A 19,040-nucleotide genomic window follows, 5' to 3' on the forward strand; every position below is an offset into this window, starting at 1 on the left:
GATCCTATGAGCAGTTTGGTTTTCTTCTATTTAACATGTATAGGCTGATACAATTAAGAATTTTAGCAATGGCCACCTTGCCAAATTTCTTCTAAGTTTCTCTAAATTTGCCTATGATAGAAAATTTTAATTCCAAAATAAAATGACAATGTACAACTCAATGCTTCAGATATGAACTATGAAATCATTTTGCAGTAGATTACAGAACTAAGAAGAACTCGTCTCCTTCAGATGTGCCATTTTATTGACCCGCCCATTCTTTTTTTTTTCTCAAAAACACAAAGTATACCATATCGCGCACTGACCCTCGCCTGCAAAGATCAGACACACGATACAGGCTGCAAAGCTTCTTTATTCTTCTCCTTTTCCCTCTCATTTTTTCTCCTTCCCTTCCTCTTTTGCCTCTGGGTATATATCTCCAAATCCACCAATAGAATTTAGCCACCTCATACACTCCTCCAATCATCTCTTGCCACACTTAGCACATGCATGCGGCACTCCCTCGATCACGCAGCAAGATGGAGGCCAGCACGCTTCTGCTCATGCACAGCGCAGGATTCCGCTAAGCAGTAGGGGTGCATGGGCAGCCATACCTGATTACGTCAAACTCCCATTCCAGGAAGTGAAGGTATGGCCGCCAGGTCCGTGTGCCGCTTCCCACAGCAAGGGATCCTGCCTGTCTTAGGTGGGGGAGTCGGGAGGCATTCTTACCCGTCATTGATCAAACTGCAAGGCTCTGTTGCAGCGTCTGTCTTAGGTTGATATGTTCCCACTCCCTTCCTTACCCGTCCTTGACTACCGATCCATCATGCTGAGCCATACTTGTGGGGACTCTCCTGCTGACAGGGCGGCAAAGTCCTGTTTTACGATGGTGTTCTGCCACGACATACACGCACGCAACTTACACATCACCACTAATACTGCAATCAACCCACAACCCAGCAAGCACACCAGAGCAGCAATTCCAGCCCACTCCTTTGCAAAGGAGAAGGCAGTGGTTGCCCAGGAGAGTACATCCGGCAAAGACATTATTTCCACCCTAGTCGCATTGACAGCATAAATTTTCCCGCGCAATAGATTGGTAAGGTTATCAAATTGAGTAGTCCAAGTTCCTGTTAACATACGACCCAATTCCCTGGATAAGTTCGCCGGCCAACTCTCGCATTCTCAAAAAACACAGGGGTGACATAGAGGCCCTTCCCAGTTAGTTCATACAGAATGTCCAACTGCTCCTGAAGGAGATCTACTCTCTGACTCAAAATCATAAGTCCACGATGAAGATGAAGATTGGTCTGGACTTGGGTGGTTAGGGCTTGCACAGTATTTTCTGCCAACTGATTGACAGTGGTGGCTGTTGGAATGGCGGTAGCCAAGGATACCGCAGCGGCGGTAGCTGCGGCTGCAGCAAGGACCACAGATGCAATTAAAGCCGTGATGCCAAAATCTCTCTTTTCCCGTAGGACAACCGACAGGCTAGAGTCGTCCACTATGGCTGGCATGGGCAGGAAGACCAGCAACCTCATCACGACGGCACTGTCGTGCGGGGATCTATTCCAGTACTGGGTCAGTATACACATTTGTTGGCTGCAATTGAGGGGCGAGTACTCTGGTAGAATTCGTTAGTGGCACTGGCAGAGGAAACGTTTTCAGGATGGTCCACATGGTCCAACGTGTGGCCCCCTCCACCGGCAGGAGTAGAAGGATCGTCACTCCCAACATCCACACCGTCTGGGTCCACATGTTCATCTGGCGGTGATACAGGTCTGGTGAGACGCTCCGGCACCCATATTGGTGTCGGCTCCGCCTGTGGAAAAACACATACCACTCCCCGTGCCCTACGTAGAACCGGATCTGGTCCCTTCCATTGCAAGGTAACATTGTCCTTCCATAGAACCCAGGAGCGTTGCTCCAAGGCAGGAGTATTATGTCTATCTGCGGCCGAGTGACCATCCTTATCCAAATTTAAAAAATTTAAGATAAAGAGGGAAATATTAACTATGTCTTTTGGGCTTTTATAAAGACCTCCAGTTCCCCCTTTTTGTTTTAAAAACATACTTTTTATGGTTCGATGAGCACGTTCAATGATGGCCTGACCTTGTGGATTATAAGGAATTCCTGTAGTCAGTCGAATACCAAAACAGGAAAGAAAGGAGTTAAATGCTTTAGATGTATAGGCAGGACCATTATCAGTTTTTAACATTTTAGGTATCCCCCAGGCAGCAAAGGAGTAAAGGCAGTGCTGGATTACATGACTGGCCTTTTCTCCAGCCATAGGTGTGGCCATAATGATGCCCGAGCTGGTATCAATACTTACATGAACAAATTGTAATTTTCCAAAAGAGGGATAATGGGTAACATCCATCTGCCAAATATGATTGGGCAGTATCCCTCGCGGATTTATGCCCAAAGAGGGTTGGGACAATAAGGGTGCACAGTGCATGCAGGATTTAACAATTTGACGCACATCTGCACGGGAAATAGTAAACCGCTGCCACAATGCAGCGGAATTGACATGAAATTGAGAGTGAAATAATTTTGCCTGCTCCAGTTGGGAAAAGTAAAAAATAGTTTTTGTCAAAGAATCTGCCAATGTATTTCCTGCCGTAAGAGGACCTGGCAATTGAGTATGAGCTCTAATATGGCCAATAAAAAACGAAGCGGACCGCTGCTGGATGACGGCTTGTGAAACAGGAGGCAGCGGCAGACCTTTGATCGATGTGTGGTACCACCTCCAAAATATTGACCGAGTTGACTACATATTGGCTATCAGACAGAAGATTAAAGGGTTTATCCCCCACAATTTGAAAGGCATATAGCAATGAGGCAAGCTCAACTAATTGGGCAGAGGAATAAGTGGTAGGCAGGACATATTTCTTTTCCTCTTTATTAGTATCCATAACTACTACTGCCCCGACGCCGGTGGTGGAACCGTCAGTGAATACAGTAGGACAATTGGACAATGGTCTACTTGAAGTTCTAGTAGGGAACACCATAGGTACCTTAAGGAGGAATTGAAGCCACGGGTGCTTGGGGTAATGATTATCAAATTGGGCTGTCACTGTACAATAAAGTATTGCCCAATCATCATTAGTATTTATTAACCAGTGAACTTGTTGGGAGGTAAATGGCACTACTACTAAGGCCAGCTGGCAGCCAAAAATGGCAATTGCCTTCTCCACTCCCAAATAAATAACTGCGGCTACAGCCGAAGGGTAGGTTTTCAATATCTTAGAGGGGGTGTGTTTAAGATAAATTAGGCATATGGGGCCATCTTGCCATAATACCCCAAAGGGGTCTCACACCAATAGGTTATGTGTCTATAGGTTTGTGCTTCTACTTTTTTTTTCCAGTCCTGGGCTTGAGCTCAGGGCTTGAGCACTGTCCTTGGACTTTCTCAAGGCTAGAGCTCTACCAGTTGAGCCTCAGCACCACTTCCGGCTTTTTTTTTTGTATGTATGTGGTACCAAGGAATCGAACCCGGGTCTTCGTGCATGCAAGGCAAGCACTTTAACCACTAGGCCAAACTCCCCACCCTTTGTGGTGGAAGAATATTACCCATTTTATCTTTAACTTATCTGCATTCACTGGCCCAGTGATTCCCCTTTTTACATCTAGGGCAAAGTCCTGGGCGAGGAGTTGTTGTGGTGGCCGACTTTAGGGGCGTGCCATTGGCTTTGAGTAATCCCTTGATGGTAAATTCCATCCAGTCCCGAGAGACTTCGGAGCCCATATTGCAACTATCGTCGCTCTCGGCAAACCTAGTTATCCTCTTGTCACTTACTGCGAACCTATAGACGTCTATCCTGGATCGGGGTCCTAATATCCCTCCTAACGCTAAGATGGAACCCTCACGGGGCTGCCTTACCTGTAGATTACTTACCGGCTGGGTTCAGTTCCCGGGTCTCGGCCCCAGATATCGCGCGCTGACCCTTGCCTGCAAAGATCAGGCACACGATACAGGCTGCAAAGCTTCTTTATTCTTCTCCTTTCCCCTATCGTTTTTTCTCTCCCTTCCTCGTTTGCCGCTGGGTATATATCTCCAAATCCACCAATAGAATTTAGCCACCTCATCCACTCCACCAATCATCTCTTGCCACACTTAGCGCACGCATGCGGCACTCGCTCGATCACGCAGCAAGATGGAGGCCAGCACGCTTCCGCTCATGCACAGTGCAGGATTCCCCTAAGCAGTAGGGGTGCATGGGCAGCCACGCCTGATTACAGTCAGACCCCCATTCCAGGAAGTGAAGGTATGGCCGCCAGGTCTGTGTGCCGCTTCCCACAATACCATCTGTGTTGTTTAACTTATATAAGAGTAGATTCTTTATCTGAACAGTTATAGAAACTTAACTCAATGAAGTCATATTTCTTTGCTATTTTTCTGGGACATACAACAAATGTATCCTCCCCATACACATCATTAATGGCAAAGACACTGTGAAGCATATAGTTTTTTAAGATCAATTGCCCCTATAGAATTGTCTTGGAGGGGAGGGATGGGTTAGCATTAGCCATATCATCTTCTCTAGTTGGCTATTTGAGTGTTCATAATTTCCTACATAGTAACTCTCTCCTCTAAAGTCATGAGAAAATAGACTTCAGTCGGGTAATGAAATTATATGCAATGGCTTGTGTTTTCAATACTGTAGCTTCAGGATTACTAAAGATAGATTAGATAGATAGATAGATAGATAGATAGATAGATAGATAGATAGTAGCATGTAGACATAATTGAGTATTTGACATTGACTACATAAAGGGTAAGAATTATTTTTGTCTTTGCTATTTATTCATTCATTCATTTATGTGGATTCAGCTTTGCACTATTTAGGAAGGATTGGCATCAAACTTAGTATGTATTTCAATCTATTCTTGATTTTATAGTCCACTTGCCTAAATCAATTAAATGTTGATATTATCGATGTGCACCAATTTTTCTGTTCTTTTGCAATGTTGCAATGGATTGCCTATGCTGGAAATCAAAGTCCAGTTTAACTTAATAACAAAAATGTTTTCTTCATCTAATACCTTTGTAAAGAACATTTTTGGGTTAGGAGTTAGTAACTTACAATTTCCCGATGTCTTCTTTTTTGGAACAACCTCGTCCCAATGTATAAGAATGATACTTATTTATTACCTATTATACAACCAGTAAAAGGCAGTATATGGAGTGCAGTTTTGGTGAGGGGGATCATTCTAACATAAGTGTGGTCATAGGTAGAGCAAAATCAGGTACATATTCTTTATTTGGACTTACATATTTCGGAAAGAACTAAATCAACGTTGTTCAAGCTATATTCACCTGGTACATGGTGTTTTTCCAAGTAAAGTCAGACTACAGGTATATTTCTGGCACTGATAAAGTTCCAAATATTATTCTAATGATGTTGTTTATAATATGTTTGAAAAAACATGCACAGAAAAGTGCTGAAAACTACTAGGGTCAACCATTGTTACTCGAACACAAGATGACAAAAGTCAATGTCATTTGAATCTATGCCTATTCAATAAACACAGGACTTGTTTGAGAATGAGGAATGTTTGTCATATAAAAGGTAAGGATCAGTAAGTATAGACAGAGAAAGATTTCACACTCTTTATATGTAAAGATATGTTTAGTCATCTGAGTTTTACATTGTCCCAAGAATAGGTTATTTAACATTAGGTGGTTAAGTAGACTTGTATATTGTTGAGATAAATAGATACTTAGAAAGTCCTTAAAGCAAAGTGTATAGTTATTATAGCTTTTATTTTCTTGGGATTAAAATCTCTGGACTGTAAAATTCCTGTCACTTGGAGAGAGCAAAAAAGGAAGCCATTTTTTATGTGGATAACAAGCTATGTGCCTATAAACAGTTCAGTTCTTATATGTAAATTGCCACATTAATGATAAAAGCTAAATATTCTTGGTGTTCAGAATAAAGAAATATGGCATTCCAGTGAGAAATGATGAGAGAAATTATGGTCATAAATTTTTGAATTTCTGAGTCTTCTCAAAGAAAAAAGTAAAGAGGAAAACATAGGCACAAAAATGCACGGGGTAGAAATTATTCATCAAACACAAAGGGAAGAAGAGACAAACCAGAATATGAACTGTATCATTAAATAGCCAAGAATTATGATGAAACAAATAAAAGAGAAACTGTTATTGAACAAAGGACTCCCATCTTTACCTTGTAGAAATAAGGGGAAATAATTTTTTATCAGCCATTGACTTAAGATTAATGAATACTCAAAAATATCCTTACATGTTGGTTATGTAATTCTTTTTCATATATTTTTATTGTAATTAATAGAAGAGTTACATTATATTCACCAGATGGAAGGTGCATTACTTCACAAACATTGATACACTTTCTCATGTCTTGGTCCCCATTTCCCTCCCCCCACTCTCACCCCTCATCTTGCTTTCCCCCTTTCCCTATCCTATTTCAAATAACCAAATAAGCAGATATACAGAGATTTACAATAGAGCAAAACCTAGATACATAAGGCCATATAGGATGATGCTAAATGAAAGGACCTCTAGGATATAGAAACAAAAGCCATATAATGAATGTTTGGTGTCCTTAATGTACCATGTTATCTCTCATCTCTTTTGCTGTCTCTTGGTTATCTCATATTGTTACAGTATTTTACCTGGTTATGTAATTCTTATCCTAACCTCTCCAATATTGAAGGAGGACAAGAATAGGCATTTCAAGGATTAGATGATTCAGTTTCTTAAAAATGTCAGGTTTCTGAGTCCTCAGCATACCCGATGTGGAAATTCACAGGAACCATTTGGATAAGGATCTAAGAAGGTAGCTCTCTGTCTGTTCCTTTCTATCTCATAAAATATAAGTCGTCAAATCTTTCCAGAAATTCCCCATCTCACTTCACTGTATGTTATAGATGGAGAGGATCAGAACATATGTCTGTATCACAAGCAAATGTGACACTGAAAGGATTTTTAAAAATCTTTCCTGAGGCTTGAACTCAGACCAAGGTGTTGCACCTGAGTTTTTGTGCTCAAGGCTAGTACTCTACCACTTAGAGCCACAGTATCACTTCAGATTTTCTGAGTTAATTGGAGGTAAGTTCTCACAGACCTTCCTGCCCTGGATGATTTCTAACCTTGATCCTCAGATCTCAACATCCTGAGTACCTAAGATTACAGGACAGCACTTGACTTCTGAATGGAATTTTATTTAGAAAAATAAAACATGAAGAAATGATAAAAGACATAAGTGTGAAAATGCAGAATAATTTTAAAAGGGGAGAGAGGGAGACTAAAAGGGCAGTTAAGGGAATATAAAAGAGGAATTGATCTTGTTCAAAATGCATCCTATATATCAACAGAATTCCCTATGCTATTCATGTGTTCTTGTAAAAGTGGAAAAAATAAAAGAATAATCATCTGTAAATGTTTTTATCAGAGTATTTTTATTCTAAGGTTAAAGTTCTTACAGAATAATTGTTTTAAGCCCTTTGAATTCCCTATATGTGAGAGAAAAACAACAAAAAATACATGAAAAATAAAATTGTGAAGGCTACTAATAATTAAAAAGTGAACATATTTCTACTACATCAAAAATAAAGATATGCATCAAAAATTGGAAATTAGTTTTTATTTGCTTTTTGGTTTTATATATCAAATATGTTCCTGATTTATTGATGCTATATTCAATGAAATTTTATCCATATGGGCATCAGTCCATGTAAGTTTGCAAATAGATGATATAGTTATGGTTATTTTTCTTTTTTGGATAATCAAACTGAGGTACTGTGAGGTTAGATGAAGTCAGCTCACTCAGTTAATCAGTGCCTGAACCAGATTACAAATATTGATAAGCTGTCTCATGAGCTCACACATAAGTGACATTATCAATTAGTGATCCTACTTTCTGAGATCAAAAGAATAAGGAGACATTTAGAAATACTTGATTAGTTATGAAAGCGGCAAAAATTGTGATAACTATTAATTTTCCAAACGCAGATGAGTTTTGATTATAATACTCTTACTAATCAAAATTGGCAAGCTGAGACTGGGTTGTTTATACCTGTAATCCTAGTTAATCATGACTCTGAGATCTAAGGATCACAAATTAAATCAATCCTGGTTAGGAAAGTCCATGGACTAACCAGGAAAGACCATGAGACTCCTAACTCCCATTAACCATCCAAACACCAGAAGTGAAACTTCTGCAACTCAAATTGTAGAGGACTAGTCTTGAGCAAAAGCGGAAAGGGACAGAGCCCAGGCCATAATTTCAAGCCCCAGAACTGGTGAGCACAGGCATGTGCACACACACACACACACACACACACACACACAGGCATGCATGCACACACACACACACAATGGCAGCCTTCATCCTATGCTTCAGGCTGATAGCTAATTCCAAACATATATTTCATTTTATCAGTGTAGGTAAAATATTATTAAAATCAGAGAAAAACTGGACTTTTTGGCAATGTCTAGAGAAACATGTACATGGGCAAAGAAGGCATAATATAGGAAAGCCAGACTGTTCAATATCTGCAAGATGTATTCCTGCAATTCTTGTCATTTCTTGCCAGCCTGATAAATCTATGAGAAAGTTCTTTTTGCATTGCTTTCTGTTCTTAAAGATTTTTGTCATTTCAAAGAAGGAAGGAAGGAACAGAAAGAAGGAAAAAGAAAGACAGGAGAAGAAAATGGGAATGAAATTAGAGAGAGAGAAAGAAGAGAAGAAGAAATGAAGAAAGAAAGAATGAGAAAGGAAGCATAACAGCAATAAGGACTTGACCTGGGAGAAAGACATGTACAATATTTTAAAAAGCACTAAGGGGGGCTGGGAGTTTGGCCTAGTGGTAGAGTGCTTGCCTAGCATGCATGAAGACCCAGATTCATTTCCTCAGCACCTCACATACATAGAAAAAGCCAAAGTGGTGCTGTGGCTCAAGTGGTGGAGTGTTAGCCTTGAGAAAGCCCAAGGATAGTGCTCAGACCCTGAGCTCAAGCCTCAGGACTGGCAAAAAAAAAATCACTAAGGATCTTTATAGCAAAGTAATAGTTACATGAGGGAAAGAACATAGCATCAGTGCCCAACATTAAGGAGTCACAAAAAGAAAAGAAGTAGAAGTGTAGAAGGCAGGAAACAGTGGAGAACTGAAATGAGAAAATAATGCTTAGTAGACTGTTGAAATGGTCCAGTGCCAAAGTTATATCTAGCTCTGAAAACAATGAAGGAATTAGACACACACTGATCTAATTCATTAAACTCATATAAATTTTCTTATGGGAAAATGACTGTGTTACTGAAATATGACACAAACACTTCTTACAAACTGGTATAAACGTTCCAGATAAAGTCAAGGGAGCATAAGTAGAAGGAAAGGATGCTGTGCCATGTACTCTCATTCCCCAGAATCTCAACTAAACACGGTTCTTGCTTTGGTATAAGAGGAAATGTAAATAAATAAATTAAGCTAGAATTTGTGTTATACAAACTACCACTCTGTCTAATATAATTTTTCCCTACTCATATCATTTAAGGTCTGATGATTCAAAATGTCCTATTTGAGTTTTGTATTTAAACATTTGTTTTCTTTTGTGGGTTTTTCAGAGCTTTATATATCCATTTGCATTCACTTCAGCAATAAAGATTTGGCAGTATATGTGGCCAATGCACTTTTACTGCTTGATTTTTACCATTGAATGATCTCTTGAATCTAGTTTCCTTTTTCCATGATTTGGCAAAGGGGAAATATGTAATATCCATCTGTAACGTATTTCAGAATATATTTGGTGAAATTTCAAGAGTTGGGGAAGTATTTTAAGCAACACCGATTTGCGAGCATGGTTAAGGATATTAAATTGCCCATGCCTAAGTAATTCTTTAAAAGTATACCAGTACAAAACTCAGAAACATGTCATGTAATTATTATGCTTCCTAAAATTTTACTATAGTTAGAAAAATAAAATTCACTGCTGTGAAATAGTCATTAACACAGACAAGGGGAAATAACTGTTGTTAATACAATATATCCTTATTTATGATTTTTCAAACTTTGTATTTGAAAATTTAGATAAGTATTACTAGTAATTTTATATTTAATAACATATTCTGAGGTTACTTTTGGCACCAATACAGCAACATCTTTAAAAATATAGATTTTAGGAAATATATTTCACAATATATTAGCAATCAATTAACTCAAGTACATATTTTGTTAAGTGAAGTTAAGTCAGGCTTAGAGAGACAAAGGATGTATGCTCGTCATTATATGCAGAAGCTAGATTTAACTTATAAACTCATAAGTAAAAATGTTAGGTTCTATAGAAGAATCAACAAATGTAACAGAAATATAGTAGATTCAAGAGAGAACTCAGTGCAAACCCACAGAAAGGCAAAGGTAATGCTCAACTAAATAGACACCAGAATGTAGGTACTTGAAAGAAGTGGGGTTGGTTCAAAGGGGAATAAGGAGAAGAAGAGAGGAGAAATTCAGTCAAGAATTCAACACCTATCTTAAGTAATTAGACGAGGGAGAGAGTGGGTAAGGGAGGGATGTTGAGAATGTTGGAAGTGGTAACGTTGATCAAGAAGCACTGTATTCATAAATTGCTTTGCTAAATCGTAACCCCTTTGTAAAATTACTTGAAGATAATAAAAAAGATTAGAAATGCAAACAAAATTTAGAATTTTAAAGATGTCATTTAGTTTTTTTTCCGTTCATATAATTTATTGCAGTTAGCACACAGTTTAAAAATTCACCAACACACCAATAGTACAGAACTAAACAGCATTAGAAATATACGTTTTCTCAATTTATAATTGAAAACAACAAAAATGCCTTCTTTCCCAAAACTTACAAACACTGACAAAAGATAGATGTAATATACAATTACAAATCATCAAAAAGAGGAGCTAAAGTGTTGAAGAAAAAAGTACAAGAGACAGAAGTGAAGTGTTAGGAAAGAGTGCTGATCATAGTCAGTAGCCATTATTCAAAAATAAGGCAGCGAGTTGAGAAATGCTATAAATTTAGTTGCTTAGTGACCTTGTTTGATATGGGATTCTTTAATTTCAGCTGAGAAAAAACGATATTCAAGTATTTTGTATTTTGCTTGCTGGCTGCCTTATTTGTTTTTCTGATTCAGCAACTTGAAAGAAATACTATAGGAAATCTTTGAGATGTAAAGATATTTTTCCTGTATAGATTATCTTCAAAATAGTAAGTTCTAATAATCACTGAGCTTAAATTTACTTCAATGAAAGACAATATTCCAAATGATACTTTTATTTTTCAGAAACATAATGGTCTTATTCCATTTCAGTACAAAAATAATATTACAAAGAGTAGACATTTGATCCAGAATATATAGCTACACAAACCTAGACTTACGGAATTACAAGTCATATGGGCAACATGAATTTAATATAATTATTTTAATGTTTTTGGAAACTGTGTGGATTCAAACTGCTTTTTATTTATTTACACACACACACACACACACACACACACACACACACACACACACACACACACACCCCTGGATAACTTCAGATAGACTTTAGTTTGAAGTGTTTCTTTTTCTTGTTTTTTTTTTATTCTTTTTTGTATTTTTTCAAAACAACCTTATAAAAGATTCCTGAAGACACATATTGAAGAAATCAAGTCTATGTGAAAGATTTACTATGCGATGCAGGTTAAAAAGAAATGACTTGTAGACAGCTGGAAAGAATATATTTGCAAAACTCAAATGTATTACTTCTTTGGAACATTGATCCAAACACTGACTTTACTTGTGGTGCATGTGTTCCATGGTTCTAATTTTACAGACTCACTTTTTGATTTAAAACTAGAGATGTTTGGGGTCAGGAGTGTAGCCTCATGGTATAGAGTGCTTACTAGCTTGCATAACCCTTAGGTTTGACTCTTCCATATCACATACACAGAAAAAGTCAAAAGTGGTGCTGTGGCTTAAGTGGTAGAGCTCTAGCCTTCAGAAAGCCCAAGGACAGTGCCCTGAATTCGAGATTCAAGACTGACAGAAATAAGTAGAAACATTTATAAATACTTCTCTGTGTACTTCAATAATAGGCAAAATATTATTTAATGAGCTCAAGTCTAATACAAATGTGAAAATGATAAAACACGTTAAAACAATCACTGTCAATGAAATATCTATATTAATTATGGATAAGCCATTCTAGTATCATTTCAGTAATGAGAATAGCAATTATTCTTAATATGTTCACTTTATCAGTGAGGATGAGTGAGAAAGGGTTTCTTTTTATAAGTTAAGGCACTAAAAGTATCGAATAAAACTCTAACAAAACTTATTATCTCACATAGTAAGAATGATCTAGGGGAGGATGGGTTTTCTATAGCTTAATTTAATTGCTCAATAATATATTTAAGTATCTAAATCCATTTTATCATTCTGCTTTTTCTCTCTTAGTGAGTTTATGCCTCATAGATATTAGAAGGCTGCAGCCCCTCCTGGCAACATATTACACATCATCCAAGGTAACATGGCATAAAATATGTAGTCATTGGCACAACAAATGAAATGAGAAATCATAATTTTCTTCTGGGCGTTGGAGAAACAAAGGTTAGTTAAGTTCACTAGAACTGTAGCTAAAAGACAATCATATATACGGCACTCAGTTGGGAGGTGTTTTACTTTTCAAATAATAGTTGCATTCAGAGGCACTGAATAATTTTTCCTGCGTTAACAAAGAATTAAGCCCAGTTGAGAACTACTTCAAAAATTCTCAGTGAAACTAAAAATCATCTGCTATTTTTCACATATGTCACAGAATGTTTATTTTGACTATATGAGGGAAATGGAGAAGTAGGAAATGTTTCAGCTTCTGGTGAAACTACATTGGGGCAGGGGAGAGAGAGGTAAGAACTAGAGTTCCAAAAATAATAACATAATCTCCATTAATCACAAACAATAATTCTCTATAAGCTCTCAATGAGACTGTTTGTGCCAAAATAAAAATGACTTATGGGAAGTTTTAAAGAAAGAAACTGTAGTGCAAATAGGCATAGAACAATTCTTTGGTTTGCTATATAGAAGGCTATTCTAAATAAAAGTTGAATAAAGTTGTTCCTCTCCATTTATAAAACAGAGCCCTTCTATTGTGTAGTAATTTTTCCACTCAACCATTAATTTTTCCTAATGTTCCTTGAATTTCTCCATCTAGCCAAGATAGGGCATTAAAGGTTCCCAAAACTTTTCTTCTTATTTTACTTTTGCATTTTTTGGTATGCCATCTTTCGTTTATGAAATGTGACATATTCTAAAATCCTTACCCTTCCTTCATCACTGTCACAAAGGATCCTCCTTTGACCTTCACTGAAAATTTGTGCTTACGTAAGAAGTCATAATGCAATAATTAATGATGACTAGAACTGTATCCCCCAAAATCTATGTTGAATAGAATCTATTCTATGTACTTTCATCCATTTATTAAGTGGACATTAATTGCTTGAAGAGGTTTTACTATGGCTACAACATTTCACATAAGCATATACTATGTTTTCATTAGATTGATCAGCTATATCATTGTTTTCAGCACTGGATTTATTTTCTTTTTGTTCCATTCAATTAATACAGAAATGCTGTGTTTACTTCAGTTTATAAGCTAAATCTAGCTTCCACATATAAGGGAAAGCATTCATCTTTAGTCTATCTGGGCCTGACTTACTTAATATTTTCCAGGTCTTTCATTTATATGCAAATATTATAATATTATTTTTCCAGTGGATTGTGTATCTATACCACTGTTGATTCATTCATCCACTGAGTGGAATTTGGGGTGATTTCCTAGTTTGGGTATAGTGAACAGTGTTGCAGCACATATGATTGTGCTCATGATTTTACTATATCCTGGTTTGTAATCTTTTGGGTAAGTACTCAGGAGTGGAATTGATTAATTATAGGTTATTTCTATGTTTACCTATTGAGGAACCCCCATACTGCTTTCTAAAATAGTCAAACAGGTTAAATACTGTATTAGGGTTTCCTAGGAGAAAGAGGTAGATAAATAAGGAGAAGGGGAGAATGCTGACAAGATTCCAATGTATAACCTAGAGATTTAAGAAGTGAAAGATGGAGTGAGGGGAAGTATAGGTGAGAAAGCTGAAAGGGTTGACATTGATCAAGATATAGTGCATTTATAAACTGCTTTTGTAATAATTACTCCTTTGTGCAACTCCTTAAGGATAATAAAAAAGGAAAGGAAAACACCAAGTTTAGCATAGTACATTGTATATAATCAGTGTTCAGTAAATGCTTGCTAATTCAATAAAGGAAAATTGTATTTAATAAATGTCGACGAATTAGGTACCCTAACTGGCAAGTGTGATGACCATGGTTGGAGCACTTATCCTTATTAAATTGGGCAGAATTTACAATGAGCAGTTTCTAAGTCATCTCTGGTACATTCACATTTTTATTCTATGTTCCTAAAGTTATATGATTGTGGTAAAAATAAATTACTATTTTTCCCTACCTCAGAGTTTCCATTCAATACAATTATGCATCTATTGTATTTAAACTTTGCAGTTTAAACCTGAAACTTGTTTGGGAAAAGGCTCAAATGAGCAGACATTTCCCCAACAAATACTTCATTCTTGAAAAATCATTGACATATCATGCTGTACAGATAAGAAGGATGTAAGTATACCCAAGGATTAACAAGCAATAATATATATGTATATATATAAACTCAATCATACATACATATATATACACTGAATCAATATGTCCAACTGTATGCTGTTCATTCGCCAACTTGGGCTATTCCTGTAGATTCTTGTGCAGCTGTCTTTTTTGCCTCTACATTTTGTTTTTGGAACTGACACGTTGGAACTTGAGAACTGAAATAGCTAGGCTTCAAAGCTCTCACCCTATGTGGGAGGCATCTTCCCTTAGCATCAGGAATGACATAATCACTTTCTACATTGGGCTTGAAACTAAGTCTTACTCAGGGGGTACTCTTTGGCGGAAAATCCCTGTACCCATTATGTCAGACTACAACTTAGTAACTTCAGGAAATTTGGTTTGCTTGCACATACAACTAGTTTTTGTTTGCATGCTCTTGTCCAAATGATAATCTGATATACTTTATTGTTAAAGGAAAAAAATCTTGCTGAAATTTGTCTTCTGGATAGATAAAAATATATACTCAGAGCCCCACAAACTGTTACCACTATTTTAGTGTGAAAATATTGCTTGTAATACAGATTTAACAAGAGTGAGCATTACCAAAAGCAGAAAGAGACAAAAATGTACCTATTTTTGAAGATTAAACATATAGGTATTTTTCTCTTTTGGTAAATGCAAAAGCAAAATGATGGGAAACTAAATTAAATATTTATATATATCACATATGAATATTGATATGCATATAACATATGTGATATGTATATCACATATCAATATTTATAAGTTATGGTACTTAAGAAATTTCAAATACTACATTATTTTTACAAAACATTATTTTTACATATTTGTTTTACAAAGACAAACACTTGCAAACCATTACATTTAAATATCGCTAGAATTTTCTAATTAATATAGCTTTGTTGCTTATTAAATACTCCCATTTAAGTGTTTTTCAGTCTATTGTTATCCTTGCATCTTTTATATAAACCTAAATATTTATGAGTATGGTTGCTCCAACTATTTTTGCCATATAAACATACCACAACAAGATGATCAGGCCTTTAATTATTCTTTAAAGTGTAATGTGAGTTATTAGATTATTTCAATGTAGCAAGTAGAGGCTCAGACTCTTTTTTTCTCAGAAAAGAGTCCCTTTAGAGACATTGTGAAAAAGTTTCTAAATTTCAATTATAATCGAATATTTCAAATCACTATGTAAGCAACTGGATTTTTGATTCAGAAATGAACATGAAACTTTTCGAAAACTCCTAAATGACACAGGAGGAAAAGTCTATAAATCTGGTACTATATAAACATTTATATGTTAACCAATTTACATGTGGAAGATGTTATTAAAATACTAAGTATAATAGGGTAACAAAAATATATTATGTAGGCTAGGTAAAAGCAATACAAATCATAAGATTCTAAGTCACAATAGCTCATTTAGATTTAGATGTTGAATCTGATTTAAATGTCACGTATTTTTGTTTAATCTGATGGCGTTCTTCCGGCATTCTTAGCACTTTCAAGTAATCATTATCAGCTTTGTAACCAAAGCTATCATTTGGTTTAAAAATATTTTAAATAAAAAATAATCAAGCAATGTATTCAAAAATATTAACATTCAAAATTCCTGATAACTTATAATAAGCTTCCATAATGGAGCTTTAATAGTGTATATTTTAAGTAGCATACATTTGCTTTAGATTGGAATGAGATAGATGAGAAATTTTCATGGCAATCATGTAACCTTGTAAACATTAACGTTTTGTTTGAGTTTTTAGGGACAAAGGAGGCATGTTTTCACTCATGTGGAAGCTAGATCTAATTTATAAATATACAATCAAACATATACATGGTCATAGGTAAGTGTATATGAATGTATTAACTGAAAATGGTGTCTGCAGCAGACAATCTTAATAGTGTTGCTTCTTTTTAAAGAAATTTTGTCAGGGTGATGTACTTTTGTCAGGTAGTGAATACATTACTTCTCAAATATTATTATATCTTCGCATGCTTTTTTCCCCACATTCTTTCCCCCCACCCCTTCCCAAGTTATAAAGATCATTTCCAACATATTGTGTTGTGAATACCACTGTTATAATAAAATGAACTCCAGGAAGCCTGTATTTAAATGACTGGAAGAGGAAGTAAAGAAGAGCCAAGTAGTCTCAATGCAGAAAGGACAGAGCATGCATAGTATTCAATGCAGCCCTCATGATACTAGGAAAATTAAGGAAGGTGGTTGGGTTGTTAGGGATATGAGTGAATGAGGAAAGAGGTGACATGAATCAAGGTGCATCGTCCTTACAAACTTTTTAAATTTTTTTCTTATAAGGAAATGGTGAGTTTATAAAAATAAGATCAAATATCCACCCAAATTTGAGATTTGTTCATTGAGTTATCATTTCTACATACACACAGTTTAAATTGTCTTAAATGTTTTCTTATATTTTATCAACTCTTTGTTTTGCCTCTGTTTCCTCTTTTTTTATCTTTGCAAGTTCAGAAACCCATAATTCTCATTCATCAAAATTTGTTCGTACTATCTTTGAAAGGTTAGTGGCTGTTTCTCTGAGTCATGTTCGTTCAATATGCAAATGCTCACAATATATGTTTAATTACTATAAAATCATATGCTTATTTACGTTAATCTTCTAAGTAGAGTCTGTTTGCTTTGGGGGAAGATGTCTAAAACTGCTAAAAAATTTTTGCAATGATCATTAGGGGACCTTTGGATCCATTCTGTACAGTAAATAAATGTTGCTTAGCACTATTTACCATAGCAAAGATATGGAACCAACCCAGATGTCCCTCAGTTGATGAGTGGATCAACAAGATGTGGTATTTATACACAATGAAATTCTATGCTGCCATCAGAAAGAATGACATCACCCCATTTGTGAGGAAATGGAAAGACTTAGAAAAAAATCACATTAACTGAAGTAAGCCAAACTCAAAGAAACATAGGGTGAATGGTTTCCCTCATTTGTCATAATCAGTAGAAACCTTGGGCTCTCCTAGCAGAGATATACAATAGAACAAAACCTAGATACATAAGGCTATATAGTATGATGCTAAATGAAAGGACCTCTAGGGTATAGAAACAAAAGCCATATAATGAATGATTGTTGTCCTTAATGTACTATGTTATCTCTCATCTCTTTTGCTGTCCCTTGGTTATCTCACATTGTTACAGTATTTCATCTTGTTATCTGATATATTGGATATATGAGTATATAGTTATTTGAAATTGGATAAGGAAGGGTGGAAAACAAGATAAGGAGTAGGGGTGGGGGAGGGAAATGGGGACCAAAGTTTATCATAAAGAAATTTTACAGATTCATAAAAAAATAGATTTTAATATGAAACAAATTTTCTGACTTGGAAATATTATGCAGATTAATAATAATAAATATTACTAGAAAAGAAAATGGTCTGACTTTGAAATATGATTATCGTTATGGTATTTATTTATTTTTGTCCATTGTAGAGCTTGAAGTCAGGGTCTGGATTCTGTTCCTGAATATTTTTCCAGTCTAGAACTCTATTTTTTTTTTTTTGTGCCAGTCCTGGGCTTGAGCTCAGGGCCTGAGCACTGTTGTTGGACTTTCTCAATGCTAGGCCCTACCACTTGAGCCACAGACTTACTTCTGGCTTTTTTCTATGTATGTGGTGTCGAGGAATCTAACCTGGGTCTTGGTGCATGTTGGGCAAGGCCTCTACCACTAGGCCAAACTCCAGGCCGTAGAACTCTATTTTTCTTAAATGTTACTTTCTTATATTTTATTGTGGTTACAGTTACATTTGCCAGATAGTAGGTGCATTACTTCTCACATACTGATACCCCTTTCTCATAGTTTTTGGCCCCATTTCCGTCCCCCCCCATCATATTGTTTTTCCACCTTCCTTTTCCTATTTCAAGTACAGAAATAAACGTATATGCAATATACCAGGTAACAAAGTCAGATACAGTAACAATATGAGATTAATCAAAGTGCAAAAAGAGAGAAGAGAAATAACATAGTAAGAGCAATAATCACAGAAGATAAAAGCTCTTATTTCCATGCTACAGCTCCTCTTCCAGTTTTTTAGTGGTTAATCAGACATGAAAATCTTCTGGGCTTTTTTTCTTGGATTGGCTTTGAACCATTATCCTCAGAGCTCCGTTTCCTGAGAAGCTGGGATTGCAAGCATAAGCCTCAATCTCCAGGCTTTAACCATTATTTTTCACTTGTTAAGTAAATAGAAATAGGTTACATATTATTAAATTCCACTTTTGAAACACTTTAGAAGCCTCAAAAGTAGGTAATTACCTACATCTCCCTCCTTTTTATGAATACACATATATGTTATATAATATATTATAAACATATATAATTAT

The 19,040-nt window shown here is 36.2% G+C and overlaps 1 long non-coding RNA gene across 1 annotated transcript in view; it reads left to right on the top strand.

Annotated features, from left to right (window-relative positions):
• Positions 1 to 4,203: 4,203 nt before the first annotated feature.
• The window catches only part of LOC150069579 (uncharacterized), an 87,350-nt gene continuing 72,513 nt past the window's right edge, over positions 4,204 to 19,040 (top strand). Inside the window, exons 1-2 of the long non-coding RNA XR_016535561.1 lie at positions 4,204 to 4,250; positions 12,434 to 12,586. This is a non-coding gene — a long non-coding RNA (uncharacterized LOC150069579). The remainder of the gene's footprint in view (positions 4,251 to 12,433; positions 12,587 to 19,040) is intronic.

Source organism: Megascapheus bottae, chromosome 1 (assembly GCF_031878675.1).
Source record: "Megascapheus bottae isolate mThoBot1 chromosome 1, mThoBot2.hap1, whole genome shotgun sequence".
Classification (NCBI taxonomy): domain Eukaryota; kingdom Metazoa; phylum Chordata; class Mammalia; order Rodentia; family Geomyidae; genus Megascapheus; species Megascapheus bottae.